Source organism: Brachycentrus maculatus, unplaced genomic scaffold, assembly GCF_059751285.1.
Source record: "Brachycentrus maculatus isolate JH-2025_06_01 unplaced genomic scaffold, ASM5975128v1 h1tg000018l, whole genome shotgun sequence".
NCBI classification, from domain to species: domain Eukaryota; kingdom Metazoa; phylum Arthropoda; class Insecta; order Trichoptera; family Brachycentridae; genus Brachycentrus; species Brachycentrus maculatus.
Window position 1 is genome coordinate 533,782 of NW_028280772.1, and position 10,419 is coordinate 544,200.

The window sequence follows — 10,419 nt, forward strand, 5'->3', positions numbered from 1 at the left end:
TGGTAATTTTATAAGAATAAATATTTGGAAGACGGTGGTATGGAGAAAATGATGGAATCATTGGTGATTCTCTCGGAGGCGGCGAAATTCTAATTCAGCGATCACGCATTTGAATAGACGGAAACGATCCGTCTATCCATGGACCAAAAGGCCACGGGCAAAATCGACGATCGGAAACTCGATATTAGGTACGCGGAAAAGCGCCTTGGATACCGAGTATGCGGGAAATGAAACAACTATGTAGTTGTCGTTTGGGATTCACCATGGATGCCCCTATATTCAAATAAGCACTGATAATATTACTAACCTAATAAATTTGAAAATGCCCGAAAGAAAGTAAAACCCAACTTAATCTAAGATGAAAAAAACGATTTAAAAGGAAGGATAGTTTAAAGACTTCAAAGCTTCATGTACCCAAATATATTTACTAATAAAACATGTTGGAAAAATAAAAAAAGTATGTTTTTTTTTCATCCCACGGATCCACGAGTTGATGACCTCGATCCTGTAGGCATGCGGGATTGGTTTCTACTTAAGACAAGATCTCGCAGTCATAATCAATACAGTATAATCAAGAACTTTTCCCCGTCCCTGCCCTAATCCCCGCTCCATTGAATTTTTTTTTTTGTTTTGGCAACATTTTTTTCACTCGCCCAGCCCAATTTCTCATCGATCACAGCGCGGTTTGTTTTCAGGTGGTTTGAATCGTACTCCGGCTAAATTTATTTATTCCGGCTTTGATTTCGGCACTTCGCATCCAGACAGTCCCGCCTTCATCCTGGCGATATTCTCTTATCCGAAGTCCAACTTCTCAACATCAACGATGGTTTGTGATTTCAGATTAATTTAATTCCAAATATTTTTTTAAAAATATCTACTCTACATTGATTGCAATCACATTGTCTCGTTTTTATATAAAAAAATGTAATTAGTTTCTACCGAAGTGCCGATTGTTTTATTTTATTTTTCTGAAAAGAATATCAAATAACAACATATCCGTCACGTTTCAATTATAAATATTTTGTACAATGGCGTAAAATATGTATATTTTTTTAAACATCTGAATTTTTTTTCACATGTAGCGTTGCAGAGTTTATGTTGTTTTTGTACATACAAGACGTTAAATGTATAATTAAATTTCTATGGTAAATTGATTATCCACAAGTGATCTTTCCGCAGCTCCGCAAGGGAAACGTTTTAAATGGTTTTACAGTTACGTTTACGAAAATAAGCAAGTCGCACGTATAGACAATTAATGTGAATATTTTTTCTTTAGCTGGACCTTAAAATAGACAAAATGGAAATCCAAAACCCTGTACTCAGGGAGAGATTCGTGTTGATTGTGGTGCACCACCGGCTGCTGGACTTTCTAGCAGACAAGGCGGGCTGCTGCACTTTCTGCAAAAACCCCAACTGCTTTTACAACCTGACTCCGTTCGACCTGGGTCTGTTGGTGCCGAAACGGTTCGACCTGGAGACGGCCGACATGCTGTACAACGCAGTCCATGGTCAGCACACCGACGTTCCTCCGCCACAATAAAGGTATTTTTGAAAATATTAAATTAAAAATACTCCCACTACTTTTGTCATCACTCTATTCCTGCAGTAGAACCCGCAAGTGTCTCTTTTCTTACAATCTCAGGTTCCTCAAATTATCTAATAAAGTAAAGTTCCGTCTCTTTCTCTCCTTATCCATTCTCTCCACATCCCTTTTTATAGTCTTTTTTGTTGGCAATATTATCATTGTACCAATGGTATTCGGTCATAGAACTAATATTTATGTTTTTTTCTTCAACAGATCTAACGATGGTTATTTGTCAGCACTGGATTTGTCTGCAGATCAAAGCTGTATCTCTGTGTGTCATTATTGATGTTCTTAATTTTTCTCGTGCCACTTACTTATTTACCTAGTCAGTGTTACTTATGATTTCATTAACTTTCTTTACAATATTTCTAAATATGGGTTTCCAATCAGCTTAGTTTATTATTAATTATCAAATGTTCAAGTTCATTATTAAGTTAAGTTTCGGGAGAGCAGTCCTCCCATCAACACATGATACAAAATTAAAATTTCATAGATACAGAAAATTCGTTAGGTTCTTTAAAATTATTTTGACCAGACTTTATGCTGACATAAGTGAGAGGACATAGATTGTGCGTGGTTTTGTGTAAGACAAGACAGGGAAAGAGGGGGAGCCGGGTTTACAGGGAAAAAATACAATTATAATTTGTAAATAGTCGATTATTATTTATATAAGATTTAATACTGCAATGTTCTGGTACCCATTGCTTATATTTTTACAGTAAAATATAGAGCGACTGATTCGAGATAAGTATTAAACTAACTTTTTTACTACTGTTCAGTTTATTTAGTTACTTCTTACTATGAATTATCGAGGCGTGGTTTTAAAATAAACTGTATTTTTAACAATATATCCAAACAACCTTCATTCATTCAATCATTCATCTGAATTAAAGCCAATCTCCATAAATTATGTTTGATTCCAGTGAGGACTTTGTTCAAATAACATTGTTGTAATTGAAATCAAGTTACAAAATATATTTTTATTAATTAATATTATATTATTAGGTGTTTTAATCCATATTGTGATATTATTGTAATGTCTTTATTTTTCATTTATTGTAATGTAAATGTCTTTTAATTTATTACGTATTATGTACTGTTAAATTACTCTACAGTAAAATTCCTTAGAAGGATGCATGTGCGTTTTATTTTCTTAGTATTCAAATTGAAGTTGAGAAACGGTAATACATATTAAACAAAAAAGTTGTAATTTAAACCTTTCTTTCCAATGAGAAATCGGCAGTATTTATATCGGCCTATAGATTTAATGGTATCAACTGGACAGGTGAGAATGAGCGAGCCTCTAATAAATAAGATAAAAAGAAATATGAAGCCTGTTTCTTTTTAGTAGTGCAGGGATAAATGTAATAGTTGATGAATCAATTGATTATAAAATGTCATTTGAATGATTCACTCGATTCAGAAAATAACCATGTCACATTAATCAAACAAAAATCCCAGTAACCAGATTCAAGTAATGCTCTCAATATAACAAAAAAATGTAATTCAATACATTTTTTAAAGATCCCTGAAAAACTCATGTTTCATTGTATTTTCTCCAAGAAGAATGGGAAGGCAGATATGAATAATATATAACAAACACCCAGGTCAATATAAAATAATTTGTTTTGCAATTGGTGGTTATCAAACCCATAGTGGCAGTTACACAGGTCTATCCTCGAGTTGTTGATTATAAAATATATGCGTAAGATTGTTACATCGGGCTGTTCTGACTTGAAATATTCAAATTTTAATCCATAAACCGAGAAATTCATTCTGTACAGGAATTAAAAACATTTTCAAGGTGTGTATAATTAGGATTTTTTTATTTTATTTATTTATTATGCCACCTGCATAATGAATGAATTTGATAACAACATATCCAGTCTAATGTAATACATATATGAAGTGTTTCTTATATGGTATTACATCATATGGTTTTCCTATACCATTTTGGTACACTCCAGACTCACTGTGGCAACTCAAATTTATTGTGGAATTTCAGTTAGGTAAGGTTAGTTAAATTTTATTTTTATTTTCTAATCATGCATGAGCTCATTTTTTTTTTTTTTTTTTAAATATGTTTAAATAGTGTCTATCAATGACTAATACATTTCGAAAAAATCCTCCAAGGAACCATTCTTATCATTTTACAGATATTGATTTTTTTAAAATCTTAATTAATATAAAGTTTTTAAAACTGATGTCAATAAAGAACAACTAAATTTGATAAGAGTATCTGCTTTCAATTTCGTTTACTATTTGCCCAATCATATGATAAAAAATAAAACAGAAATAATATTGCGGTCAAGTACTCTTCTACCATAAATAATATTTTTTCACCTGGCATTATTAGTTTCCGCCCTACCCTACTTTTTTCTTTCCCACATTCGGTTTTTGGCGGCGCAACATACAATTTTCGTGCAGCACTTAGATTCTGGTGAGAAATAATTGTCAAAGGTTTGTAATTTTTGTTTGATTTAACTTGAAATACCACAAATGCTTTAATTGAGAACTTTCTCTCCGACTTTGTGTGAATTAATGGATCGTCTAATTGTTTTTTACCGAAATGCCGCTGGTTTATTTTTCTGAAAACTACTGAGTGCTAACACATTGTTAAATTATAATCTCAAGTATGAAGATTTTTTTTTAACGCGGGCCAAAAGGTCGAAAGTAGGAGAAGAAGAATATATATTGTAGAAATAACTTAAAAGGCTAATTGGAATTTAACGCCAATCGCGAGTGTGAAAAAATGAGATTTTCGATACCGTATTTGGGAGTTTGATACATTTATACAAAGCGGTGCCTTTTCGTTTTTCCTTTTTTACCATCCTCACAGTCCACATTATGCAATCAAAATTATTTGACAGTCTTGCATCATATATTAAGACTTTGTTATCGTTATGTTTTCGTAAACAAAACAACGCAGAAACGCCGCAATTAGTACTGTAGTATGTAAAGACCTGTTGAAGTTCCTAAGTACATAATAGAAGCAAATTGGGGGTTGCTGTTTGGCAGCATTTTTGGCCATTTATTTTTATTTTTAACTCAATTCGGCGATCACATTTAAGCCCCAAATCGTAATTTCACCATTTCTGCCTTTTTGAATTGATGACATCCCGAGGATTGTTTTCTTTGTTTGCAAAATGGAAATGCAAAACATAATTCCGCACACAAACAACGGGACTGGAATTGTGAAATTATAGTTTTATTATTTTTCACAATTGTGTCGAATATTTAAATGAGGTAGCATAATGTTTTAAGATTTATTTGAAATATGATTGGAAAGATATAAGAAGAAAATATTGAAAATTAAAGAAATGTTCGAGTCACCATTTTTCGACCTCCGGCGTACCGTGTTTTCACATGCGCGGGAAATTGAGACTTATGGATTTATTGGTCGCGTGATTCAATACTTACGTCTTAAATTAAATTAAATTTGCTTGAAGATTGGTCATTGTTATTATTACCTTTTTATTGAATGAAAATTCACTAAAAATGCTTAATAATGTCATCATTACAAATTCAAAAACAAAAAATACCCTTTTCAAGCTTTCATTAAATAAAATCGATGATCCTCAATAAAATAGCATATTTAAATTAGCCCGAGATTTTAGGCATATTTTAGGCCAAACCAATTTTGTAAAAATAGTTTTGATTTTTAGCATAAGTATTTTTGGGTCACTAGAAGTATAGTATTCAAAGTCGGGGGGACTTTGAATACTATATAAATGGACGCTGGAGTATGTGGGGATCCTCCAGCGTCCATTTCCTCCCCCCCCTCCCCACCATGCGTCGGTGTCCTTGTTTTTTTTTTTCAGGATGAGTTCTTTTTTCGACCTTATGGGAAAAATCATTACTATTGTTTTTTTGGAAGTTGATGCTTAAATTGGATATATATATATATATATATATATATATATATATATATATATATATATATATATATATATATATATATATATATATATATATATATATATATATATATATATATATATATATATATATATATATATATATATATATATATATATATATATATATATATATATATATATATATATATATATATATATATATATATATATATATATATATATATATATATATATATATATATATATATATATATATATATATATATATATATATATATATATATATATATATATATATATATATATATATATATATATATATATATATATATATATATATATATATATATATATATATATATATATATATATATATATATATATATATATATATATATATATATATATATATATATATATATATATATATATATATATATATATATATATATATATATATATATATATATATATATATATATATATATATATATATATATATATATATATATATATATATATATATATATATATATATATATATATATATATATATATATATATATATATATATATATATATATATATATATATATATATATATATATATATATATATATATATATATATATATATATATATATATATATATATATATATATATATATATATATATATATATATATATATATATATATATATATATATATATATATATATATATATATATATATATATATATATATATATATATATATATATATATATATATATATATATATATATATATATATATATATATATATATATATATATATATATATATATATATATATATATATATATATATATATATATATATATATATATATATATATATATATATATATATATATATATATATATATATTTTACACACTAAATTAATATATTTTTTTTTGATGTGCCGAAAAATAAAAAAAAATTGGTTAAAAACGATAATGTTTGGAAGTTTTTTGACGTTTTTAGTCTCCCGATTTTTACGTTTCGGCGAAATTTTGACGTAAACAAATGGAACAGCGCGCAAACATTAAATTCTGCTTCCTGCTAGGCAAATCACCTCAAGAAACACTGAAACTGCTTCAAATACAAACTGCAAATTCAAGCTTTTAGAGTATCCTCTTTACTCTCCAGATCTTGCTCCTTGTGATTTTTTCTTTTTCCTAGGATGAAAAGGCAATTGAAAGGAAGGAGATTTCAAACAATTCAAGAAGTTAAAGAAGAGTCACTCAAAGCTTTGAAATCAATCAGTATTTCATAGTTTTTTTACTTGTTTTAGGCAGTGGGAAAAACGCTGGAACAAGTGCATTGCGTGTAATGGAGAGTATTTTGAGGGTCAGTAAAGGTTTTTAATAATTTTTATTTTTTTTGTTTAAAAAAAGTTGTTTTTAAAAAATCGCTGAAACGTAAAAATCAGGAGACTAAAAACGTCAAAAAAACTTCCAAACATTATTGTTTTTAACCAATTTTTTTTTATTTTTCGGCTCATAACATGGTACATAAGTGTGTAAATTAAAAAAAAAAATCATTTAATTAAGTGTGTAAAATTTACTTTTTATTGTTACTTTTGGGTCGGCCCTCGTATATTGAAGATGTAATTTGAATAATAGCAATAAGTTAATAATGCCACTTAATGATCTTGTGCCAAAATGGAGTTTTGTAGAATTTACCACATTTTTATAATTGTGAAATCTTTCAACAACTTTTGCATTGGCGTGAATAATTACTTGTTGCGAACTGTGTCTTGAACTTAATATTGAAGCCGTAGCTTGTAGAATAGATACTTTTTGTTAGCTAGTGACTTCCCGCATGAAGCTCATTTTTGTTCATCACTTAGATGGATATCCGCCTGCTGGAGCAGGATTTCGACAATCCGGAGAGCCGGGCGCGGTATGTTGAACTGATTGTTCACTACCGTCTTCTGGAGTTCCGGATGGGGTGGGCGCGCAATTGCAGCATCTGCCAGGAGCCTAACTGCTTCTACAACTTGTGCCCGACCTCACTGCTCCAATTGTTTTTGGGGCGCTACGAACTCGAGTGCGCTCTCAGGGTGAAAAACGCCATCCGCGGTTCTCACACCGATAGCCCCGCCGGAGGATAAAGGTATTAACTTGGAAATATACTTAGATACTTTTCACTAAATCGCCATCTCAGAGAGCGCGTAGAATATACATACATACCTTTATAATTGTTTTGCCAATACATAGTACCATGATGTCACATGTAATATTATTTAATAACTCAAAGATATTATTTTCTCAACAGATCCGGTCGTGGACTCGGCGCAGGACACAGACTACTCCTGAATATCCCCAGTCAATTATTAATTACTATCTTCTCATTATTAAGTTCAGAATTAATGTTTTTTGACTTACACACATTTATATTTTAGAGAGAAAAGCAAAAAGATATTATTACTCGATTATTACGAAACCATATTGTTTTTTTTTATTTTACTGATAAAGCATACTACGGATTACTACTGTTTTAGCTAAAACAATAAGATCTCTACATAATTATTTATGTTGATTCATCTCATTATATATTATCTTCATTTAAGCAAACAAGATCGCTTTAAATTAAACTCCTCAATATAATCTCTCAATAGCTAAATTAAGAATTATTAAAGCATACTTATGAACCATATTTAACACTCTCCTTATCATTCACCGTTCACTTTGTGTAATACTACTTTTATAAACACTTATTCCTGACTACCAGTTTCGGAGTAATCATTCCATCATCAGGTTTGTACAAATGTCAAGCTGTAATAATTTTTTTAATGACTTGATGATGGAATGATTATTCCGAAACCGGAGTCACAAATAAGTGTTTGTAAAAGTGGTATTACACAAAGTGAAAGATGAATGATAAGGAGAGTGTTATATTAATTACCATACCACAATGTTAACAATGCTTTGAATATACAAAATGAGCAGTATTTCTTGACTGGAAGTTTTTCTCAACCTATAATATTTTCCTTTATTCTTAATTAAAAGCGATCTTCATAGATTTATCTTATTCCTGTCAGGGCTGTGTTTATGTAGTATAATATAGTTTCATTAGAGTACGACATAGTTTTTTTAATGGTTCTGTTGCTAGATTTTATATAATATTGTTTATTTAACATATTTAATTAAAAAAATATTTATTACGTATTTGTATTAAATAATTCTACATTAAAATTCCCAATAAAAAAACCTGTGTGTTTTATTTACTTGGTGTTTAAATTGAAGATGTGAAATACAAATATTAAACAAAAATTAAAAAACCACAAAATCGACATATCTGTCAAAGAAGTAACTAATCATCACGCCCCTTACTGCAGGGGTAGGCAGAGAGGGACCAATCTATACCTCTTCCACATTCATGCATCTTCTCATACAAACCAACCAACTTTTTTGACTCCCAATCTAACCACACCCAAGTACTTGAAAACTTGATCATGCAAAGTTTCAAGTGATTCTCTCAATTAAATGCAACCCTTTTACATTTTCTTCTAATTCTTATCCGCACCCAATGGTGCATAAGGCACTGCATCATATTGATGCAGTGTTATCTTGATCATTACTTATATAAAGGCAGGGTGATATCTCCTCCACTTCAGAGACCAGTCCAGGGTATCTATATTAAATAACAATTAGTGTAAAATCAATCATAATTATTTTCACCCTAACACCCTTGGAATCAAACCCGGGACCTCCAGCACGGTAGCTAAACACAATTACCATTACACCACGGAGGCGGACACTTTTACTTTTTAAGGGTACGCATTTATTTAAAAGTTTTGTCTGTAAGTAAAATAGTAAGGATGGGAAGGTAGATATGAGTAATATATCGTTAACGTCCTGACCAATTGAAAGAAATCTTTCTGGAATTCATGCTGCAATAGAACCACCAACGCCAGTTCAGCAGTTAAATGAATTGGGAGCGCAATAAATTATTCTGTACTGTGAAGAACTCCATACAACAGTCAAACTGTTCTGAATGGAAATATTCATTCAACTAATCGAGAGTTTCGTGCTGCCCAAAAATTAAAAGGGTAATATTTTCAGGGCACGTATGTAATACAAGGCTTTTTTTTTAGTGTTATTCAAGGATTCAAGGATTTTTTTAAATTTCTTTGGCCCAGTGAGAGCATGTTTTTGCCAGTGTCAAGTCTTTTACAAACAAAATAATAATAACAATTGAAATCTGATATAATGAGTCTTATAATCAACTTCCATGTTTCTCAAATAACTCACATTTTTCTTGAATTGTAGTCTTATTTAGATTTCCCATAATATCTGTATCTTTCACCGTTTAACAGATATTTAGTATTTAAATGTTTAAAAAAATAATAAATAAACCAATATAGTATAAGTTTTCAAGACCAAATTGTTTTTACATAATAAAATATTCATTGCATTTTCATTTATACTTTAAACTTTTATTTGAAACGCTATCTTAAATGCTGTGTCCAAATTGATCAATAAACTAGCCAATATTTTGCATATTTCTTACAGCTTGACTCATAACCCCGAGCATCTGCTAGACTCTAGCAGCAGCTAGAGGGTCTGACAGAGGTATAAGCGGGGGGATGTTGGCAGGAGGACGCAACTCCTGTGAGATTTGCACAAAGGAAGATACACTTGATCTTGATCTGCTGACATATTTTGGAGGAACTGACTTTTCCATTTACTATACCAGCAATCAGGTGTTGTCTGACAACATTGATAATTACGAGACCCAGCTCTTGGTAAAATAAGTCCACAAATGAAAACTAGTTTTAAATTAGATGTCTAAAATGTATAATTTTTTATAAATCCAGTAGTCTTTATGAATTTTTGTCAAGAACACATTCCATAAGAATGTAAAGTAGCAAAGCGTTGGTTTATATTTAACAGTTTACAAAAGTGATAAATAAAACAAATA

The 10,419-nt window shown here is 29.9% G+C and overlaps 2 long non-coding RNA genes across 5 annotated transcripts; both read left to right on the forward strand.

Moving 5' to 3' along the window:
• Nucleotides 1-660: 660 nt before the first annotated feature.
• LOC148313130 (uncharacterized) lies at nucleotides 661-2,720 on the forward strand. The gene is made up of 3 exons (XR_015838278.1): nucleotides 661-826; nucleotides 1,277-1,542; nucleotides 1,799-2,720. It is a non-coding gene; the product is annotated as an uncharacterized LOC148313130 (long non-coding RNA).
• A 1,246-nt stretch (nucleotides 2,721-3,966) lies between these two features.
• LOC148313131 (uncharacterized) lies at nucleotides 3,967-8,705 on the forward strand. Of its 4 annotated transcripts, none has more exons than XR_015838279.1 (4): nucleotides 3,985-4,045; nucleotides 6,785-6,840; nucleotides 7,343-7,608; nucleotides 7,771-8,693. It is a non-coding gene; the product is annotated as an uncharacterized LOC148313131 (long non-coding RNA). The 4 variants fall into 4 exon arrangements; XR_015838280.1 differs by having other exon boundaries at nucleotides 7,343-7,605; nucleotides 7,769-8,693; XR_015838281.1 differs by lacking the exon at nucleotides 6,785-6,840 and having other exon boundaries at nucleotides 3,967-4,045; nucleotides 7,771-8,705.
• The last annotated feature ends 1,714 nt before the right edge of the window (nucleotides 8,706-10,419 follow it).